General features: G+C 36.1%; 1 protein-coding gene across 2 annotated transcripts in view; it reads right to left on the bottom strand.

The window, feature by feature from the left end:
* Positions 1 to 23,677, bottom strand: part of LOC142325631 (serine/threonine-protein kinase VRK1-like) — a 161,413-nt gene that overhangs the window by 77,741 nt on the left and 59,995 nt on the right. Inside the window, exon 1 of one of the 2 annotated variants that reach the window (XM_075367631.1) lies at positions 4,979 to 5,141. The exons of the other annotated variant lie outside the window; for it this stretch is intronic. The gene's annotated coding sequence lies outside the window, so the exon portion shown is untranslated. Of the gene's footprint in view, positions 1 to 4,978; positions 5,142 to 23,677 lie in introns of those variants that run through there. 2 annotated transcript variants of the gene reach the window in all.

The following is a 23,677-nucleotide window of genomic DNA, read 5'->3' as shown; positions in this document are numbered from 1 at the left end:
GCTAAATTTACAATCATAATTCCCTTTTTGATCCCACCAAAAACCTTTGGGAGGTAAGAGGGAATGTCTAACAATGGGAATACAATTTCTACTTTCATAATAGATGAAGGTGTATCACACGTGAACCGTTTGCTGAACAAACAAAATAGAGTGGCATTTCTATTTTTTCCCTGTTGGCTTGTCTTACAGGTCGTCAATGACAACTTACGGGTCTTTTCACCCATAAGTTGTGGAGTTAGACGGATAAGACAGACATAAACCGCGTTATAAATTTCATTCAAACTTTTAGCCAAAATACTTTCACTACAGCAATGACTAAATACTTTTTCTTTATTCAGAGGTTTTAATGTTTTTTTCATCGATGTTCAATGTTTTATTGTCATCAGTTTTTTCAGTTTTATTCTGACTTCTATAGAAAAATTATGTTGTCGGTTAAGATAAACCAATTTGATAATTTTGATATACCATATTATTATGGCAGTAAAAAATTAAGGTAATTAGGTTATCTCCCTCTCCTACTTCCTACTAAAAAGAGTTTGTACTCTTTTTTAAAAATGTTTATAGATTAGTTTTCCACAATGAGTTTGACTTCATAAATGGATTTTTTATTGTCTTTATCCTATCCAAAACCTCCATGCCATTAGAGCAAGCATCAATAGCAAAGTATCATTGTTGCCTTCCTTAGTGCGTCCAGCACGTATCTGTTTTCAAGCAAGATGTTGTAGTGTGACCGTACATTTGAAACATCACTGTGGGTCGGGTATGAATGGTCATACTCAAACTGACAGGTAACCCACTTTGATCTTCTCTGGTGGTACCGGGGAAGATTAAATGTTAATTATAAGGAAATTTACATACAGTTCTTCCGTTCCACTCTGCCATCTCATTATTCATTTTACTTCTACATCATGGAAATGTAACTCATCAGCAATTTCAGTAATGTCCATATCCAGAAGGTCACGGAAAAAAATTACCCCTCGGCTTGTATTCAACGTTTTGTGCCGCACCACACTTAAGTTTATACCACCCATATTAGTAAATCGTAAAAGAGATCGACTCTGCTCATCCATTATATGTTTCAATTAGAATCGATCCATCTAGAAATTTCCTGATGTTTTTCAGGAAACCGCTTCACCCCGTTACAAATTTGTTTATCAGAAAAGGCGAGACCTTTTGAAGGGTGCAACCTTCCTGTATATTTTTACAAATCTGATGTTCTTATATTGGAGGATTTGTGTCTAAGCATATTGGAATTTTGAGTTTTAGCATCCTAAATGTTAAATCGCAAGTTTAGATTTTAAGTGTGTTTTTTTTATTAGCTGCATGTGCATAACATTTATAAATCATTCATTCTTATCTAAAAACATTTAACTTTCCGGCTGGCGAGTCTACAGACTTTACACCGCTGGACGTATAGTGGAACAATACGCCATTCAGGAATACAACACAAAAACAACTTTGTAAAAGCTTAAACCTCCACCTACTAACTAAATAGAATACATCAATTAATAAATAATTCTAAATTGAATTTAACATTAATTATATAATTTAGAAGATTTGTAAATCAACAATCAAAAATAAAGTATTAAAAGTTGAACGTTTGATAATTTTTAGTTCTGAAACAGATAAGTCATTTTCAAATGTTTATTCATATAGATTTATTACAATTTCTACATTTCACTGAAATTTTCACACTGTTATAGTTCAACCACAAATAGTTCATCTATCGCATTTCATTCTTGACAGGTCCTCCATATTTTCACAAGCTATTGGGTTTTACTAGGCAACATCTTTCTATAAATGCTGATAACCTACAGGCAATTATCTCAGAGTAGATTTTTCAGTAAGGTGCGATTTCATTATATTTAATGTCAAATTTTTTAGAAAAATATTATTCTTGCAAAACAATATTTTAACACACTAGAATAAGTAGCGTGTAAAAGGTTGTCTGTGTTAATTCAATCAGTGATACACAAAGAATACAACTTAATTCTACATTTTCAAGCTTATTTGGGATAAATTGAAAGAACCCACTCTCTCTTGCACAAATAACATTTCATAAACCATGACAAGTTATGACTTCTTATGATTATCAACAAAAATATCAAACATTTTTCAACACAAGCTAGCTTATTTGTTTTTATTTTCTCTTGTCTAGTTGTAAAATCTTCAAATTTCAAGCACTGCAAAAGAAATAGAAATTTTTTGTATCCTTTGAATGGCCTGTGACCTGATGAAAGATCTCTACACCTACACAATCTTTTGAACACAATTCAACTTTAGTGAACGTTTTTTTGAAAAAAAAGCCATAATTTTAGCTCAAGTAATTTAATTTACATCTCTATCTGTTGAATAATTTTTACTGTTCATATACTCATTCGAGCAATAGACAATTAGATTCTAGAAAAGCTGAATCAGTAATAATTTTCTCAAAAGCAAAATTTCAGAGGTAACATTATGTGCAAAAAGTTTTGGTTTAATTTTTTTGCCAACTTTTTCAATTCCTTTTTGCCCTACTTTGTTATGTTTCTTTCAAATAAAATAATAGATTTATATATATATCCCTTTTATTTGAGTAATCAGAATCAGAATCTTGCCAGACTAGTGTCATGCACAAATTTTTTGAGATTTCTTTTTCAGTCATCCTCTAAATAGTCATCATACTCATCAACATCCAGGAAAGCATCATCTTGCTCTATTTCGGTTAAAGTTTTGATAACATCACTAGGATTGGTAAAAAAATGTCTATTATCTCTAAAAAAAAATTAACAGTTTCCTAAGCCCTGGAAACAAATTGGTTTTTCATTTCAACACATCACTTCCAAGTTTTGGACTGTCTTGCTTTTCTCTTGGCTTTTACAAAAGTAATTTTTCTAACATAAACTCAATAGCATTATCTTCCATAGCAAAATACCTTTAAAACATTTAAAGGAAACTCAACACTATAAAAAGTAATCATAACAGACGACTTTGTGCTTCACAATAACCTTATTTTTTGAGCAAAGACTATGTGAATTATTGTCAGCAGTTCCATCAGGTAGATGCATGGAGATTTTTAAGACTAACTAATAACATCCTATAGAGGGTTTTGCAACCAAACTGATTTTTTGCCATTTCTAAAACAACCAGAATAAATGTTTCTGTACCTTAATTTCTGATGTAATGTAACGGAGATCACAAAATACAAAAAAAAAGTCAATGTCAAAAATTGGTCTAATTAGAAAGTTATCGATTAAATTTTTCTTAAAAATCCTGTGCAAAACCCTATTTGTTTGTTATGTCTAATTTAGTCTTTTTAGATTTTAATTTAAACATCATAGATAGGCAAGAACCTACCTATGATGTCAATTCATTCCCACCCTGAATGTCAACTGAGCTGGCTAAATTTTGACATTAATGAAATATAAAAATGAAAACATACATACACATTTGTGAATAACCTGCGACTCATGAAATTCAGCAGTTTTGTTAAGAACTAAGATGTGCAAAGCTCATCTTGAAATGAAAATGAAGTTACAGACATGAATATTAGGCACCTCATATAGCGCATGTTATAAGTGATATAAAAGTTAAGTATTCATGTGGCACAAAACAAGACTAGAAAATTCCACCTTTACAGCGAACATATTAAAGCTTTGTTTTTTCAATTACTTTTACATAAGCATGGGTCAATCCATATCAAGTCACCCAATGGTGGTTGCAATCAAAAATATAATTCTTAAAATTTCAATTAATTGCTATTACATGATCTAGTTCTTAAAAGAAGAAATAACAAGTTTCAGTTTTACAATTTTTCAGGCATATTATAACTAGAGGGGATCTTGCTTATATGTTAAAATATCAATGTTGTAATTTTTACTGCTTATTCCACTCCTATGGAGCTTCAAACCAATTTCTGAATCTATTACCTTCCTCATCAGAGACATAAGGTGACAAAAATCATACATTTTGAAAAATCCTGCACTTTTGATCGTTTATAAAAAATAAAGGAAGAGAACATCAGATTTCAAAATTCATAAAGAGACCCTGCATTAGAACTATGTTAAGAAGGAGGCATCATAAATATTAGAACTGATGTAACTTCCTTTCACAGTGAAATAATTGTACAAAAAAATTATTTTTTGCATTCTTAATGTTCCGATTTAAAGCTTTAAATATAAATATCTTAAATATTAAAAAAATATTTAAATTATTACTTATTTATAACTAATACTTATTTTAATTACAAAATATTATAGAAATATACATATATCTTTTATACATAAATATACAAAATAGGAAAATGCAGTATATAATATGTAATCATCTTTATGTAAAATACAATGATTTCTGTTTCATGTCTGTTAATTAATCATGTCACTTTGTGTCATGTCAATTAGTTTCTGAGATACTGAGAAAATCACAAATGCCAAAAAAACGCATTGGCGTGCGAAGCAGAGTTATATTTAACCTAGACCACACAAACAATTATTAAAAAAAAAAATGGTTTTGAACTCTTGAAATATGAGAGAATGAAAATACACAAAAAAAATTACAAAAACCAAAAATGGTCATCCACCCATTTATTAATTTTAGATTGGGTGATTTGATATGGAATGACAAATATATATATATTCTGAAGAAACATAAATCGGAGAAAATTTAACAAAAGTATTAAGAAGACAAGCAATAAAAAGTGAACTACTAACCTGGAGCAAATTTAGACCCCAAGAGGCAAGTTTTTAGTTGCAAATGGTGTTTTTGTGGCAAGACTTTGTTACCAGTTAAATATTCTTAGTTCACCTTGGACTATGCATAAAGATTGTGTAATGTGTTATTGTTCTGATTACACATCCGGTGACCTTCTGGGGTTGAAATTGACCCCATGATAGTAGGTGTGTAACTTTTTTATTTTTAACATTGTGTTTTTTGTTTGTTTATTATTTAGTGTTCATTTATATTTTAGGCTGTTTTGTATAAGAAATGGTTGAAAACTCACTATAAGCTAAGAAGACAATTTTTAGATGATGTGTAGAAGACCAAATTTTGCCTTATGATAGTGATGAAGACTTAAGTGATGGAGTGAGCGAACATAGTGATCATGAAACAGATTCAGTTAGAAATTGAAGAAAATACAGAAGTGACAAGGAAGAAGTAAAAGAAATTGATGATACTATTGAAGCAGAGTATCAGATCCAAGGAGAGTTATAGTATGGAGAACCTAGAAGAAAAACAATAAAATTATATTACTACAGCAAAAAAGGTAAAAAAAGAATGGAGAGGTTTTAAGTGATTCAAAACTCCACCTTCTACTTCAGTAACTCGCCAGCATAACATTATTCACACAAGAACTAATCTCTCAGGTTTGAAAGCTCTGACCTAGCAAAAGGAGCCTGAAGAACCTGTAGATGTTTTTTGCCGGACGACTGATCAAGGTATATTGCAAAAGATTCTTGATTTATCAATTACAAAATAACTGAGATTAGTAATAATTATGGAGAAACAGCAACTTTTGTTCATCATAATTCAGTGCAGAGAATAAAGCATTTTTAGATTTAGTAATTGTCAGGAATTTTCAAATCAAATAGGGAAAATCTAGATTCAGTTTTTGATTCAGACAGGACTGGAAAGGGTACTTTTAGAGGAACTATGGACAAAGAAAGATTTTTATTTTTACTATAATGCATGAGATTTGATGATGCTACATCTAGGGACGAAAGAAAAGCTAATGGGGACAAACTTGCTGTCGTATCAGAAATATTTCAGTTTTATTGACAATTGTAGCAATAAATTATGTGCCTACAGAAAGACACTACAAATGAAGAAATGTTTCATTGAGTTCAGCGGACATTGTTCTTTCAGGATGTACCTGATGCTAAAACATTTTTGCTGACATCATTGTTTTTGTTTGTTTGCGAAGTTATCTCTCTCAATGACAAGGCTAACGGTTTTATGTAAAAGCCCGCCAAATCCTACCGGTTTTTATTGCGTTCTTACTGTTCTCTCTACTAGTGTATACTGTGTTGTGTTATTCTTCTTCTTTTGTTTACTTTTCCTCGTCGCCATTTTTTTTTTTATTATTTAAGGTAAGTTAAATGTTATTTTAATAACTTAATATGAAATAATATTTTGTCTTTATATATATGTAATTGTAACGCATTTCCAAAAATATAATTAACGCTAATATATAGTACATTTTAAAATAATAGTGTGGTTTGTGTATAATTCCAGCAATAATAATTATGTTCTTAAATAAAATTTGTCTGTTTAATTCCGGCAATAAATAATAATTATATACGTAATTCTAAAATTTCCAAAAAATGTATTAAATATTAATATGTTAGAGTAGCTATGCATTCTAAACGATATTATGTTTGTTTAATTCCGACGATAATTATACATGTAGTTGTACAATATTTATATATAATTGTATGATTTAAAATAATATGTAACCAAAAGTAATAGTTATATACATTTGTAGAATTAATACGTTGATACAGTTATTGTTAAAGCGGTTTAATTTATTACTAAACAAAATTAATATCGATACAGTGGTAAATGGATTCGTTTAAATATAAATATATATTATAACCGTAATACTTTAATACTAATGAAGTGTACAGTAATGTTATATAAAACTGTTTTTATTCTGTATTTTCAGTTAATTGTTGATTTTAAAAAGCAATACTACTTTATTTGATCGTTTAGGGTACAAAGTTCTACCAGAAATGATATCATTATTATTTTTATTATTATTATTTAAGATAAGTGAATCGAAATTTAAATAATTTAATATAAAATAATATTTTTATCTTTGTGTTAATATTATTATTTATAAATAATGTATACATTTAAAAATAATATCGGCGTTTGATTAATTCCAGCATTAAGTAATAACTGCATATGTAATTGTAAAATTATCAAAAATATATTAAATGTTAATATATATATGTTTAATTCTAGTAAATAAGTAACTAATCCGCCGGGTTGGTCTAGTGGTGAACGCGTCTTCGTAAATCATCTGATTTAGAAGTCGAGAGTTCCAGCGTTCAAGTCCTAGTAAAGCCAGTTGTTTTTACAAGGATTTGAATACTAGATCGCGGATACCGGGTGTTCTTTATTAGTTGGGGTTCAATTAACCACATATCTCAGAAATGGTCGAACTGAAAATGTACAAGACTACACTTCATTTACACTCATACATATCATCCACAAATAACTTAATATAAAATAATGATTTTTAATACGGTAATTTTTGAACATTTTTAATGCGATTTTTGTTTTTTAGTTACAACCGATGTCGCAAACCAAGAAGGATATACTCGCGGAATATGGTGAGAGATTGTCAGCATTTAAAAATAAATTAAAGGAGCTGGAATACGAATTGGAAATCTATACAATTAATAATCGTATCAAGAGAATCGAATTGGAAAATGTTTGTCCCTTTTGCGGTACTAAGTCGCAGATTCCGCCTTCTTTCGAAATCTGATTTGAAGAAATTACATATTCGTCAATTAGAAGAGAAATGTTTATGTGTCGAATGCGGGTTTGTTTTCGATTTAAAATATATTTTTCTTTACGGCTGTTTAATTCATTACGAATGTAGACCTGAATGCGAAACAGCCAAAGAGATTTATGTCTGTTATATGGTTTTTAAAAATAGTGATGTATTTGATATATTATTACGTAATACAGTCGAGGATTGGACGAGAAAACGTCCTAGTATTGATGATATGTTAGAAACGGGATTTTATTTTACCGGTGTGTTAGATGCTGTAGCATGCGCAGAGTGCGGAGTTGAAATATTCGAGTGGGTGGATGAAGATGTGCCGCTTGAGGAGCATAAAAAAGCGTCGCCGAACTGCATGTTGACCAACGTCAAGTATAAGGTGAGTAGTTTTTCACCATATTCATGCGCGCGCGCATAGTTGTAGCCGTAGTATATAAGCGGTTCTCTAATGTTTTACGTTATTTGTTCTAAGAAAGTTACTGATCGCAGTCGCATAAAGAAACAATGAGCTTCACGGCTTCAACTCCATCTTTGTCTGAGTCTGACTCTGATTCAGAGTATCAAGCCGCAGCGAAAACAGTAGAGTCTACCGACGAAGAAACTGCTCTTGAATCCGAGTCCGATATCACTAGCGATTCGTGGATTATTGGTTTTGTTCCTGGAGGCCAGATAATATCAATGAAACATTTGTTATCTATTTTTAAAAAAAGAAAATTCCGTTATCGATAATCGAGATTATAAAAAAGGGAGATTACTTTTGTAATAAAACAGAAGTTCTAAAACTGAATCTACCGGTTGTTATCGAATATGAAGATTTACGTAGCAAATTGTCAGAGTGGAATTTTTATCTTGTATATTACTTGTAACTTAATATTTTTTGTTCGAACATAAAAAATGTAAATAAAAAAATAATTATGATATAATTGTTTGTTTTATTTATCCTTATTTATTTCATTTAGCTATATAAACGATGGTCGGCATTCTAAAAAATATTTTGACGCCGAACCATGAGCATGAAAGCAGGTATTGCGAAACAGCTTCACAAGCAAACCCGCACAAATTTTTTTAAAAAACTTTGAACTTAAGGCTATAGAAGATTTGTACCAAGCTGATTTAGTTGAAATGATTGAATACTCTAAAGTTAACAGCGGATATAAATATATTCTTACACTTATAAATTGTTTTTCGAAATATGCTTTTGCTTTTCCTTTGAAAAATAAAAAAGCTGACGATGTTGTAAAGGCTCTTGAGCCGATATTTCAAAAATTTTAAAAGAAACATTTTCAAACCGATGACAGCAGGGAATGGTTTAATTCTAAATTGAAATTATTACTACAAAAATTTAATATTAATATTCGACATATTCTGATAAAAAGGCGTCATAGTTGAGCGGCTCAATAGAACCCTCAGATCAAATGTGGCGTAAATTTACCGAGCAGGGAAATTACCGTTGGACGCGAATATTAGATGAACTGGTTAATAATTATAATAATAGGGTGCACAGGTCTACAGGTTTTAAACCTCAACATGTTTCTTATAAAAACAAACGCGAAGTGTTGATAAATTTATCAAAAACTGCAAAAAAGCGTCGTCGATGTACGGTTGCAAGTAAATTTAATGTAGGTGATCAGGAAGGATAAGTAGGTATAAAAAGACATTTGCGAAAGGATATCTTCCGAATTGGACGAATGAAGTGTTTACAATCTGTAAGGTAAAAATGACATCCTATAACGTACGTTCTTAAAAAAGGGAAGAGGGAAATAGTAAAGCGAAGTTTTTATACGGAAGAACTTAGTAAAACCAAGTAATGTGTGCTTGGTAGAAAAAATGTTAAAGAAAAGGGGTAATAAACTGTTAGTTTGTTGGCTGGGTTTCGACAAGAAAGAGGATTCGTGGATAAAAAAGCAAGATCTTATAAAATAAATTTCGCTGTTAAATTACATTCAGTAGCGTATATGAATGCTGAAGAACAAGATCGGAGGTTGACGGTAACTAATTTCGACCGTTAAATTGGCGATGTAGTCGATTTTAATTCAAAAAGAAGACATAGTCCTCTTCTCCCAAACAATATTATATGTTTGGTTGCAGTTCCCTCAAATTCCGGTAAGACCAATGCAGTTTTTAACCTTTTGTTTGACCCTAGCGGATTGAGGTTCAGTAATATATGTTTTCAAAATCCTTGTACCAGCCTAAATATTTATTTTTAACTAGTTTATTACCCGATGTCGAAGGAATAGGTTACCATCCTTCAGCGATAATGATGTTATTGTAGCGCCTGAAGAAAGAGTCTAATTAGATAATGATATTTGACGATGTAATATGCGAAAAACAAAATAACATAACAAAATACATTACTATGGGTCGTCACAATAACATCGATGTGTTTTATATGAGCCAGACGTATAGTAAAATCCCTAAACAACTTGTTTGCGACAATGCAAATTTTCTAATGGTTTTTCGACAGGATGAAAGAAACCTAAGACATATATATCACGATCATGTGACACCTGATGTGACATTTGAAAAATTTAAAGAACTATGTAACGAGGCCTAAAACCGGTCAAAAAATGGGTTTTTAGTAATTGATAAAGAAAGAGATATCGATAAAGGCCGGTATAGATTTAATTTTGACACCTTCATTGGAAAGCCTGAAAAAAACGTGAAAAAGCCTGAAAAAAACATGAAAAGGCCTTAAAAAAGCGTGCATGCTAACGTACAGACTTTCTAAAAGCCTCAAAAAGCGCGCACGCTAGCCTGCACGCTTTGCAGGCCTTTAGATAGCGCGCACGTTAGCTTGCACGTTAGCGTGCAGGCTTTTTAAAATCTATCGCGTAAGCTTTCAAGACCGTATTTAAGCCGCAACGAATCAATGAATGGATCATACAAAAGACGAATGGAGTTCTTGGAGGATCGCGAGCGGATCTCTGCAGAGGTAGCGGAGATCCGGAAGAGTATTAAAAGGAAACATAACGTCTTTGTAAAAGGAAGAGTCGAGTCCGACCTGAGGCTGCAGATAGAATTTAAACCTCTTACCGATCCCTTGATTAAGCTTGCTGATAAAATTAGTTCGGAAGAAGGCGAAGTAAAGGGAATAAAAAAAGAAATAAATCCAAAGACGAGACCGACGCCTCCAGTATCGGCTGAAGAGCTGAGGGAAAAAGAAGAAGAGGAATATCGCAATTTTGATAAGAGACTCGATATAGGCTCGATGTATGATATGCTGACAGAAGAAGATTGAATGAAGCTTGCTAAGCGTTCCGTAATAGAGGAAGGTCTAACCGGAGGAAGTAAACGGTCGGTTAGCGAGTTGCACCAGAAAATGGATACGTCTAGCATGTTGCCTTTCGAGATAGCTCAACCCTCTGATATGACTGATGACAAGATGAAAGGAGTAAGAAAACGACACGCTGCAAAAAGATAATTCCCTTAAATGGTTCGACAACGTGCTGAAAAAGAAGCCGAACCGAAACTACAACATGAACTGCAGGAGAATAGTACGGAAATGGGGGTACGGCGTCAGGAAGTGACGTCATCCAAGATGGCGGCTGTCCGCCATCTTGTCGGCCATATTGTTCGCCATCTTGGAAAATGGCGGACAATATGGCGGTCAAGATAGCGTCCAGGTCGGCCATCTTGGATGACGTCGGTGACGCCGTAGCCCCCAGTCACCATCTTGGAAAAAGGCGGACAAGATGGCGGACAAGATGGCGTCCAGGTCGGCCATCTTGGATTGTGACGTCGGTGACGCCGTAACCCGCAGTCTTTCCAACCTGTTTTTCGGTCGGCCATTTTGGATTGTGACGTCGGTTGCGCTGTAGCGCGCAGTCTTTCCAACCTGTTATGTTTTAGGTCGGCCATCTTGGATTGTGACGTCGTAGCTGCAGTCTATCCAACCTGTTTTTTTAGGACGTTCCTTGAGGATGATCCTGGTCGTCGTGGCGACGATGACAAGGTTCTCGTCGTAGATCGTGCACCGGGAGGCAGCGCCCGCCGCCTCCCGGTGCACTATCCACGACGAGAACCTTATCATCGTTGCGCCTCGACGCGGACGTTCCTCGAAAAAGATCCGAGCCAAAGTAGTCGTTGCACCAGGAGGCGTCGCCCGCCCCGCTCGAGGTCTTCGTTGTGGCTCGTGCACCGGGAGGTGGTGACTAAAAAAAATTTAGACTTACCTCGAGGATGATCCTGGTCGTCGAGGCGACGGCGTCGGGAGGCGTTACCTCGAAGGAGAGAGGTTCTCGTCGTAGATCGTGCACCGGGAGTCGGTGTCTGCTGCGCGTGTGTTTGCGCGTGTGTGTGTCAGCGGAGCGACGCAGATGTGTTTACCGTGCGGGATGCGGCGCTCGACTGACGAACCGTCCGGCCTACGCGTGACTCTTGAACAGGAAAACAGCCGCCTATCACCCCTCACATCCGCTCGACTCCGATTAAAACAGGAAAAAAAGCCTGCTTATCTATGGTCGACACACACATCCGCTCAATTTATTTTATTATCGGTTTCCGATTAAAACAATAAAACAGGAAAAAGCCTGCTTTTTCACACACACATACACACATGTGTGTGTGTGTGTGTGTGTGTGACTGACACGATTGGTCGATACAATATATATACTTCCCTCTCTTTGCAAAATTGTTTCATTCATTTACCGATTTGTGATCAGTGAACACGGCCTCTCTTTGCAAAATTGTTTCATTCATTTACTGATTTGTGATCAGTGAACACGGTATTATTGTAAAATTAAAAAACTATTAAGTGTAGTTTTTTCATCACCTTAAGCAACTAGGTAAGTTATTTTATGTAATATGACTAAGGTAATATTAAATGACATTCAATGAAATAAAATAAATAAGATGAATATATAAATTTAAAAAAAAACAAATAATATATATCTTCTGTTACTGTCTGAAACACAAAAAAAACAATTACCATTTTTGAAAAAAAAACAATGTTACGATATATTTTATAGTAATTTGTTTCAGATATTACAAAAAAAGATAGAAATGGTATCACCGGTAGTTATCCATGCAATAAGAAATAACGTCATCCGTCTTCGATGGGACCTGTCTGACTGAGGAGATGTATCTCCTTTCAACCCTTCTACGGTATCAGAAGAACATCCTGAACTGTTTGAAGGAAGAAGGCAGACGTTTTGACGGCAACATAAAATGGTAATTTAAAAACACGTTAAATGTACTGCTTTTATCTTTAAAAAAATAGTAGTCAATATGTACTAAAATTATTCTGTTTCTACAGGTACGTTGCAGCAAATGTTGAATTGATGAAGCGGACACATCTCGAAGACGGAGTAGAAACAACATTCACCAATTTGTACTTGCATGGAAAAATCAGAACGGTGATAAATTTGGACGATAACACCGACGTTGTTGAAGAATCATGGATAGAATCAGTGGAGAAAATTATAAAGACACTGACCAAATTCATCAACAACGGCAGCGGATGGGTAATGAATAAAATAATTTATATTGATTTAAATATTATCCGTTACCGTCCATTATATGGCGCCTCTAGCACATTCATAAAAACACCAAAAAAACTTGTAAAAAGAGAGGCAATAGTTAATGTAAAAAATCCGCATGATGAAAAATGTTTCCTATGGTCCGTACTAGCATACCTGCATGACCAACCAGGTCGTAACTATCGTCAGAGTTGGTATGCACATTTTGAACATGAAATTAACATGAACGGGATATCATATCCAGTAAAGGTAAAAGACATTGATCGCTTCGAGGTGTTGAACCCCACAATAAGCATCAATGTCTACGGCTATGAGGAAGATAACGATCGCGTGTATCCGGTACGTGTTACCGAAAACCGCGATCGTACCCACTGCATACACCTATTGCTGCTTGCAGGGGAGACGAGAGATAAATTTCACTACTGCCTTATAAATACCAAACCAGGTAAAAAAGGACTATCTCGTCTCCTTTCAGGTCTTACAAAACATCGGTGTAGCAGCCAATATTGCCCTTACTGTTTGCACCGTTTCAGTTCATCAGCCCCACTTGTCGCTACACAAAACCTAAACCAACATTAGATCGAGTGTAAGCGACACGGTGCACAAAGGATAAGAGTACCCGATCCCGCTAAAGAGAAGGAATGCGTGATGAAGTTCAGGGACTACTCGTCCACGCTACGCGTTCCGTATACGGTGTATGCAGACTTTGAATCATTTGTACATCCGATGGACACTGCCACCCCTAAACCCAACACTAGTTTTACCGATAAGGTAGCCCATCATCTTCCGTCCGGTTACGCCTATGTAATCGTCGACGAGGAAAGACAGATTTGTGAAGGTCCTATAGTCTACCGAGCGAGAACCGATGGTGAAAATATCGTTGAAAAGATGTTGGATGAATTGCTCGATCACGCCGATAGATTGCACAAAATTATGATTACCGAAAAACCGATGGTGATGACTCCCGAAGACACTGAAACATTTCAAAGGGCTATCGAGTGTTTTCTTTGTCATTGTGAGTTGAACGACGCTCGTGTACGTCATCACTGACATACCACAGGACGGTTTCTCGGTGCATGTCATAACGAGTGCAATTTAAATTGTAAGCGCACCGAGCATATTCCGGTATTTTTTCATAACCTTCGCGGTTACGATAGTCGTCATATAGTTCAAGCTCTGGGAAAATATAAGGACGATGTAAAAATAAACTGTATAACCAACACGTCCGAGCGATTACAGTCACTATCCGTCAGTTCGTTGAGGTTCTTGGACTCTTTACAATTTCTTTCGTCGTCCCTCGAACAACTTGTAGAAAATCTTGTAAAAGATTGCCACGACAAAGACACCGTATTTAAACGTCTCACGAACTGTTACCCGCTACCCGAGAAAAGAATTGTTTAATCCATAAAGGCGTTTACCCGTACGAGTACATGACCCATATTAACAAGTTTTTCGAAACCCAACTTCCACCGCAGACGGCATTCTACAGTACGCTAAGAAGAGAGAACATAACGGATGATGACTACGTCCACGCTCAAAACGTGTGAGAATTGTTTGACTGCAGTACGTTAGGCGATTGCCACGATCTTAATCTTCTTAGCGACGTATTATTGTTGGCAGACGTCTTTGAAAATTTCCGAAGTACGTCTATGCAATATTACGGTTTAGACCCCTGTCACTTTTACTCCACCACCCATTTCACGTGGAATTCCATGTTAAAATTTACCCGACAAAAATTGGAACTGTTGACCAACATAGATATGCATCTGTTTGTCGAAAAAGGAACACGAGGCGGTGTAGCCATGATTTCAAACAGGTACGCCAAGGCGAACAATCCCAACATTCCAGATCAGTATGACCCATCCGAACCCACATCCTGGGTTCAATATTACGATTGCAACAACCTTTACGGGACAGCCATGGTTAAGCCCTTGCCACACGCTAATTTTAGGTGGTTGAGTACTGAAGAGATTGACAATCTCGATATTAACAGCGTTTGCGATCGTGGTGAAAAGGGCTACATCTTAGAAGTGGATCTTGAGTATCCACAAGAATTGCACGATCGTCACAAGGATTACCCTCTTGCACCAGAACGTTTAGTACCAACCGATGATATGCGGTCCCCCTATTTGAAGACAATAAAGACATGTCCAGTAAAGAAATTATTGACTACATTGTACGACAAACAAAATTACGTTTTACATTACAGAAACCTAAAATTGTACACTCGACTAGGACTGAAAGTGAAAAACATTTACAGAGTTCTGGAATTCTCCCAGTCGCCTTGGTTGAAACCGTACATCGACTTCAATACTGAAAAGCGTGCACAAGCACGAAACAGTTTTGAAAAGGACTTTAAGTTGATGAACAACGCGGTGTATGGCAAGTCCTTAGAAAACGTACGAAACAGAATAGACTTCCAACTGGTCACTAACGAACGTTAATTGGATAAGGTGATTGCAAAACCGAGAGTTAAGGCTTGGTACATCTATACCAAGGATGTCGTTGGGGTAAGTCTGAGAAAACGGAAATATTCCTTAATCGTCCGATATATATCGGATTTACCGTATTGGACATAAGCAAAATGATCATGTACGAATTCCACTATGACTACATGGTGGAAAAGTACGGTCATAATATAAATCTTCTAATGACTGATACGGATAGTCTGATGTATCATATCGTGACAGATAACGTTTACAACGATATTCTTCACGATATCGATCGGTTCGATACTTCAAATTACCCTCGCGATCACGCATGTTTTAGTAATACCAATAAGAAACGACTTGGTAAATTCAAAGACGAAATGAATGGAAAAGCTATTCGTGAATTTGTCGGACTTCGTGCTAAGATGTATAACATTCTCGAATTCGACAAGAAGGAGAAGAATGTAGCAAAGGGTATTCCTAGAGTATCCATTGCAAAGGATCTTAGACACGATCTGTACAAAAAAAGTCTTTTTAATGATTCCGTTACGAACAAGAGCGCGTACGGAATCATAAGCACTTTGCACAATATATTTTCTATTAACAAGTCGCAAGTTTCTATTAAGAAATCGCTTTCACCGTATGACGACAAACGTTACATATTAGAAAATAAAATCAACACAGTTCCATACGGACATTACAGTATAAACAAAAAGAAACGTAAACTCCCACCCAACAATGACGACAACACTCCGGAAAAGAGGCCAAGAACCGTAAACGAAGTGGTCATAGCCCACGGTCATGACTATTGTAGACCAAGAACCGTAAACGAAACCCTAATAGCCCACGACCATGACTATTGTTAATTTTTTTTTATCATGCGGATATATATCGCCTTTCTTAAAAAAAACTATTATGTATTATTATAACTAAAAAAAATATGTATGTAATATAAAATAAATTATTGTATTATATTATGTGTTATTTTTTTCTTAAGTAAAAAAACCCTACATACCTCCTCAACAATTTGATAACCACCAAACACATAAAACTTCTTGTAAATTTTATTAAGAAAAAAAACACATCTATATATTTAAAACGGTCATTTTCAGGACCACCCTAAACCCCCCGAATCGATACTTGAGAATAAATTATTAACTGATTTAGAGTATTGTAAATCAATTAATGATTTGACTATTTTATCGATACAGCCGGTGCCAAGGCCGGGATATAAGAGTGGTGAGGCGGGTAAAAAAAAAGAAATAAAGATCCTTTTTTTTCTTCCTCTTCCTATCCAAACACACACACACACGAAATACGGTCAGTACAACAATGAACGTCAAGGCGTCAATAGCTAAAGAGCTCCATCGACAGGCGCGTCGAAACTACCCCACAAGACGCGTTGAACTTGAAGGTATTTCAGACCTATATCAAGCTGACCTTGTTGAGATGATACCATATGCGAAATCGAACAAAGGTTATCGTTATATATTGACGATGATAAATTGTTTTTCTAAACTAGCATTTGCCTTACCGATTAAAACCAAAACCGGTACGGAAATCGCTAAAGCCCTCAAACCCATATTGGATAAACACAAGATGCGACATTTTCAAACCAATTTGGGTAAAGAGTTCTACAATCCGTCGGTTAAACGAATATTACAGTCGTACAATATAAATCACTATTCCACACATTCGGATAAAAAAGCGTCGATAGTAAACGATTTAATCGAACACTGAAAACGATGATGTGGAGAAAATTTACCGAACAAGGAACCTACAGGTGGTTAGAATTACTACCGAAAATGATCGCAAAATACAACAACACCAGTCACCGCACTATCGGAATGAAACTGAAAGATGTAAACAAACGAAACCAAGCTGCTGTTTTACGATTGAACACAGTACTCTATCGAAAGCCTACTTTACCGAAATTCAATTTTGGCGATCGAGTGCGTATAAGCAAATTTAAAAAGACATTCGCCAAAGGATATTTACCGAATTGGTCGAACGAAATATTTATCGTACATAAGGTTCACGAAAATACCCGACCGTCTACTTACACGCTGATTGATATCCATGGTGAGGTGGTGAGTGGTAAATTTTACGGTGAAGAGCTCTCTAAAACCAACGTTACAAATAATGTGTATTGAGTCGAGAAAGTCTTACGAAGAAAAGGCGATAGGCTAATTGTAAAGTGGCAAGGGTGCGATGGAAAACACAACAGTTGGATATATAAGGCGGATTTGGTGTAGTGAATCGATCAGTCATAAACATGAAGTTGGAACGACAACAGGTCGGTAATATTACGCTAGAAAACTTCGACGATTATACAGGAGCCGGGTGTGGAGAGGGAAAAAGGTCTCGTCATGGACCTCTTCTACCGAATACAATTAGATCTATTATCTGCGGATTGTCTAATTGCGGAAAAACAAATGTCCTATTCAACTTGCTGTTCTCACCGGACGGTTTACGATTCAGAAATATTTACGTGTTTTCTAAATCGCTGTACCAACCGAAATATAACTTTCTAGAACAAGTCATGACTGGTGTCCCGGAGATCGGCTTTTTTGCCTATTCTGAAAACGATCATGTGATGGCACCTGACAAAGCGGAACCGAACTCGATAATGATCTTCGACGATGTAGCTTGCGAAAAGCAACATAATATTCGCAAGTACTTTGCTATGGGACGACACAACATCGATAGCTTTTATTTGACAGACATATTCCAATGCCGGGAAGCACCTTGTACGGGACAACGCAAATCTCCTTCTTATATTCACACAAGATGTCCTCAACTTACATCACATATATCAAGATCATGTAAATACCGATATGAAATTCGATCGGTTTAAGTCTGTGCGGTGTTGCATGGGGAAAACGACATGGATTTTTTGTTATGGATAAGGAGAGTGATATCAACGGTGGACGGTATAGAGTAGGCTTCGATGTTTTTGTAAAAGAGATCAGTTAATAGCCGGTAACAATGGCAAGCATGCACACTACGAGGACGGTATACCGTACGCTAACGCGATACATTTTCGACAAAAACGGCAAAACAACTTGTGTTCCAAATATTTTAGCGCCCGTCAGAAGTTTTGCGGCAACTACGTTTGTCGCAAAGTGAATTACTGTGAAAATAAAGACCGACGTTGTTGGCGACATGTAAAAACAATGAATCGTGACTATCCGTTAGTTGTTTTGTTGATGATTACTAGCGAAGGTAAGATTGTCAATAAGCGTATATGATTAAAATTTTTAGAAGAATGCGACAAGTACGAGATGCATATCGAACTGGTGATCTACGGTCCGACATGGATGGAACTTTATTTCAAGATTTAGACCCTCTCCGCTCGTGTACAAAAAGCCTTTATTGGAACTTCGAAACCGTCATGCGTCTATGGACTACACAAACGTTTACATGCACATGTTGGAATACGGTAGTCGTCTAGAAGGAGCGAGATGCTGTATAGTGATCACGGAACGAACTATTCTGATAAGATCGTCCAAGACGTTGTACCGCTTAGCGTTATCATACGGTAGAAAATGTTTTGTGGACACGGCTTACGGAGTACAATTTACCGACCAAGTACCGGACACATTACAGATAAGACGAGGAAAATTACCGTTCGAAATCGTGAACAATAGGGCGCAGGCGCTCTTCTCCGGCATGTTTCTAAACGAAGCGCTACCTACATTGCGGTTATACGCAGATTCGTTCGAATTGAGGTACAACGAACGACGCGAACTGTTTGAAATCCAAAATGAAGATTTACTGCAAAAATGGTACGAATATGCAGGCGCGAAAACGGACGAATATTGGTTGTTGAACAGTTATCTTTTGCATTTACATTGGGAAGGTGACCGTCATCCGATCAGACGACTTTCCACACAATACTTGACAAAGGTCCCACAACACGATCACTCAACGGTTGTGGATATTCCACTGTGGGTTGGAAATGTAAAAAGAGCTATCGTCTTTAAAGACGCAAACACAAAACTGTTGATACAGTCTATTGATCAGGGTGTGACGCAATATTACCGCGAATTGTGCAATACCAATCGTCGTCCGGTGAGAATGAATGTTTCATTAATCGATGTTGTACGTTTCCTACGCAGAGTCAAAAAACATCCAGTGTTCTTTAGATCGTTTGAACATGTTGTTCCACGTCGAGAACCGCTGTAGAGCTCAGTCTGCTGCAAGATGTTGATGAATCGACATCTTTGGTTAGAGAACTCAATTATAGTAATAGCCCTCCTTATGCCAGGAATATTATTTATGCTTGCACTGAATCACTTGCAAAAATTTGAAAAAAAAAACAAAAAAAAAGATTCGAGTGTTTTACAGTACGCCTATTGGGGAGAGATTTCACTCATGTAAAAAAAAATCTCAACGCGCCACGGTTACTACCTCGTGGGTGGTGTGGAAACGTAACCAACTATATAGACCTCCCGATGTACAATTCCATCCGCAGTTTAGCGATGGATGTTGATATAGCCGCAGCGGTGTGGACAATTAGATTTTTTCCGAATCGACGCGTAAGAACGTTGCGACATCTTATGAAACTTACAACCGCTGTGTTCAAGCCTTAACGATGGAATTGTCCACATGGATGGTGACTTTCTTACAGACTAGTCCGATAACAAATATAACGCATTTAAAGGATATATTAACGGATCGATTTCCGATTTCAATAATTACAGAAACTGAGACATTACCAAATACCGTACTTTTAGGAATACCGTTCAAAACACACATTCAAGATATTTTTGACAAAAAAAATAAAAAAACTTAACGAAAGAATCGCAAAGACCAATCGTAACTTGAACGATTACAAAGAGATATTGTTTTTCTGTAAAATATTATCGGATTTGTATTAGTGATGGAGAAGACTTTTACCGATTCGGTTAACGAATTGAAGTTTATTGCATCGTATATTTGTAAATATTGTTTTATGATGCTTGTCACTCACTCTGTACACTGCGGTGATGGTGATGATAAAACACACGCTATCGATTGTAAGAAATTCGACTATTGCGGACGTGGACTACCAGAATATTTGTGTTCCTGCGATTTGATTATTGAAAACGTGAAAAGAATATACGCTATGGTACGTGCAAATAAATACGAAGTGTTATGGAAAAATCCGTTTCCCTGTAGAGTTATCGACGGTAACGAACTCTATCGATTACTTTGCAAAATTGCTGAGAGGTGTGGAGGGGATATAAACATCTACACGGTACCATCGTTAACTAATCATTTGAGTGTCAGCCCTGCGGGTGTGATGATGGATGCCATATCATTTGTTAACACTTTCAACGATGCAGATTGTTTTCTCAAGAAAATACCTTGGAAAAAGTTGTCTGATCTTCATGTTGGAGTAGACTATGTATTGTTGGATATGAGAAAGGTGTTTACACCTTTATATGAGTATCGTATTTGCGCCATATTGTACGACGCCGAAGCGGATGAACTTGGTTGCCTTCGAATCTATTTACCACTGAAATATACAAATAGATTTACCGAAGACGAAATGACCGTTGTAAGACATCATTCGATGAAATTAACTTATTACGGAATGAAAGAAGACGGCTTCACTGAAGATTTAAAAGTTAGTTTGTAAAACTATACGTCGAGTGTTTATAGGCCTCACGGGGAGAGATATCACTCGTTAAAAAAAAATCTCAACGCGCTATGTTACATACCTAATGGGTGGTGTGGAAATTGTACCATTCATTCACTTGTCAGACCTTACAGTGTTCACTACTGGCGTTTATTATGTCTATCAAGGACAGAAAAGTACGGGTATATGTGACAGGTGTTCAGTCATTACAAGCATTAAGCTGGCAAACAACTCTTAATACTATTCTAAAGCATACTAGAATAATTTACTATTATTCGGATGAAAGCACCATAAAGAAAGATCAAACGTATCAATTTTTAAAACGATATAGTGCGTTGGTACCGCGAAAGTTTTATGTCGTTTGTGTTTGCTCTTATCCGAATATTGAAGAAGAAGACGATGTATTTGAATTGTCGACGGCATTAGATAATTATATATTTGGTGGATTGGCAGATTACGTGATCGTAGTGGACATGTAATATGTAAATGAGAGTGTTTAAGGTGGTCCTGAAAAGGACCGATTTTTTTTGGATAAAAGGATTGTTATATTCGTAAAGATTTATATATTTTTATCGTATTCAATAACATTTTTTGGTTTATAAGTAAAAAATAGTTGTTAAAACTTGAGCGGATGTGATTGGTGATAGACGTTTCCTGTTTTAAAGGAAAAAATAAGAATTTATTTCTGTTTTCCTGTTTATAAGGAAAAAATTGAGCGGATGTGTGGACAATAGATAAGCACGTGTTTTATAAAACTTGAACGGAGGTGCATGCAATAGATAAGCAGGTCAAAACATGATTGTGTGGTTATCATAAGGAAAATACGGCTGTTTTCCTGTTCAAGAGAGTCACGCGTAGGCCGGACGGTTCGTCAGTCGAGCGCCGCATCCCGCACGAAAAACATCTCTCTCTACGTCGCTCCGCTGACACACACACGCGCAAACACACGTTGGTGTAACGAAAGGATGGATGCGCATCGCCACTCAACTCGTTGTCAAGACTGCATCAAGGAAAACGTGCCGCTTTCGTTTGAACATGTTGTTCCACGTCGAGAACCGCTGTAGAGCTCAGTCTGCTGCAAGATGTTGATGAATCGACATCTTTGGTTAGAGAACTCAATTATAGTAATAGCCCTCCTTATGCCAGGAATATTATTTATGCTTGCACTGAATCACTTGCAAAAATTTGAAAAAAAAAACAAAAAAAAAGATTCGAGTGTTTTACAGTAGGCCTATTGGGGAGAGATTTCACTCATGTAAAAAAAAATCTCAACGCGCCACGGTTACTACCTCGTGGGTGGTGTGGAAACGTAACCAACTATATAGACCTCCCGATGTACAATTCCATCCGCAGTTTAGCGATGGATGTTGATATAGCCGCAGCGGTGTGGACAATTAGATTTTTTCCGAATCGACGCGTAAGAACGTTGCGTCATCTTATGAAACTTACAACCGCTGTGTTCAAGCCTTAACGATGGAAGTGTCCACATGGATGGTGACTTTCTTACCGACTAGTCCGATAACAAATATAACGCATTTAAAGGATATATTAACGGATCGATTTCCGATTTCAATAATTACAGAAGCTGAGACATTACCAAATACCGTACTTTTAGGAATACCGTTCAAAACACACATTCAAGATATTGAAAATGAACTGACAGATATGATAGATTGGATTGTGGTGGTGAGTGTGATATGAACATATTTTTGACAAAAAAAATAAAAAAACTTAACGAAAGAATCGCAAAGACCAATCGTAACTTGAACGATTACAAAGAGATATTGTTTTTCTGTAAAATATTATCGGATTTGTATTAGTGATGGAGAAGACTTTTACCGATTCGGTTAACGAATTGAAGTTTATTGCATCGTATATTTGTAAATATTGTTTTATGATGCTTGTCACTCACTCTGTACACTGCGGTGATGGTGATGATAAAACACACGCTATCGATTGTAAGAAATTCGACTATTGCGGACGTGGACTACCAGAATATTTGTGTTCCTGCGATTTGATTATTGAAAACGTGAAAAGAATATACGCTATGGTACGTGCAAATAAATACGAAGTGTTATGGAAAAATCCGTTTCCCTGTAAAGTTATCGACGGTAACGAACTCTATCGATTACTTTGCAAAATTGCTGAGAGGTGTGGAGGGGATATAAACATCTACACGGTACCATCGTTAACTAATCATTTGAGTGTCAGCCGTGCGGGTGTGATGATGGATGCCATATCATTTGTTAACACTTTCAACGATGAAGATTGTTTTCTCAAGAAAATACCTTGGAAAAAGTTGTCTGATCTTCATGTTGGAGTAGACTATGTATTGTTGGATATGAGAAAGGTGTTTACACCTTTATATGAGTATCGTATTTGCGCCATATTGTACGACGCCGAAGCGGATGAACTTGGTTGCCTTCGAATCTATTTACCACTGAAATATACAAATAGATTTACCGAAGACGAAATGACCGTTGTAAGACATCATTCGATGAAATTAACTTATTACGGAATGAAAGAAGACGGCTTCACTGAAGATTTAAAAGTTAGTTTGTAAAACTATACGTCGAGTGTTTATAGGCCTCACGGGGAGAGATATCACTCGTTAAAAAAAAATCTCAACGCGCTATGTTACATACCTAATGGGTGG

This window comes from Lycorma delicatula, chromosome 5 (assembly GCF_047948215.1).
Source record: "Lycorma delicatula isolate Av1 chromosome 5, ASM4794821v1, whole genome shotgun sequence".
Classification (NCBI taxonomy): domain Eukaryota; kingdom Metazoa; phylum Arthropoda; class Insecta; order Hemiptera; family Fulgoridae; genus Lycorma; species Lycorma delicatula.
The sequence above is the reverse complement of the archived record's forward strand: the minus strand, read 5'-3'. Positions and strand labels throughout refer to the sequence as shown.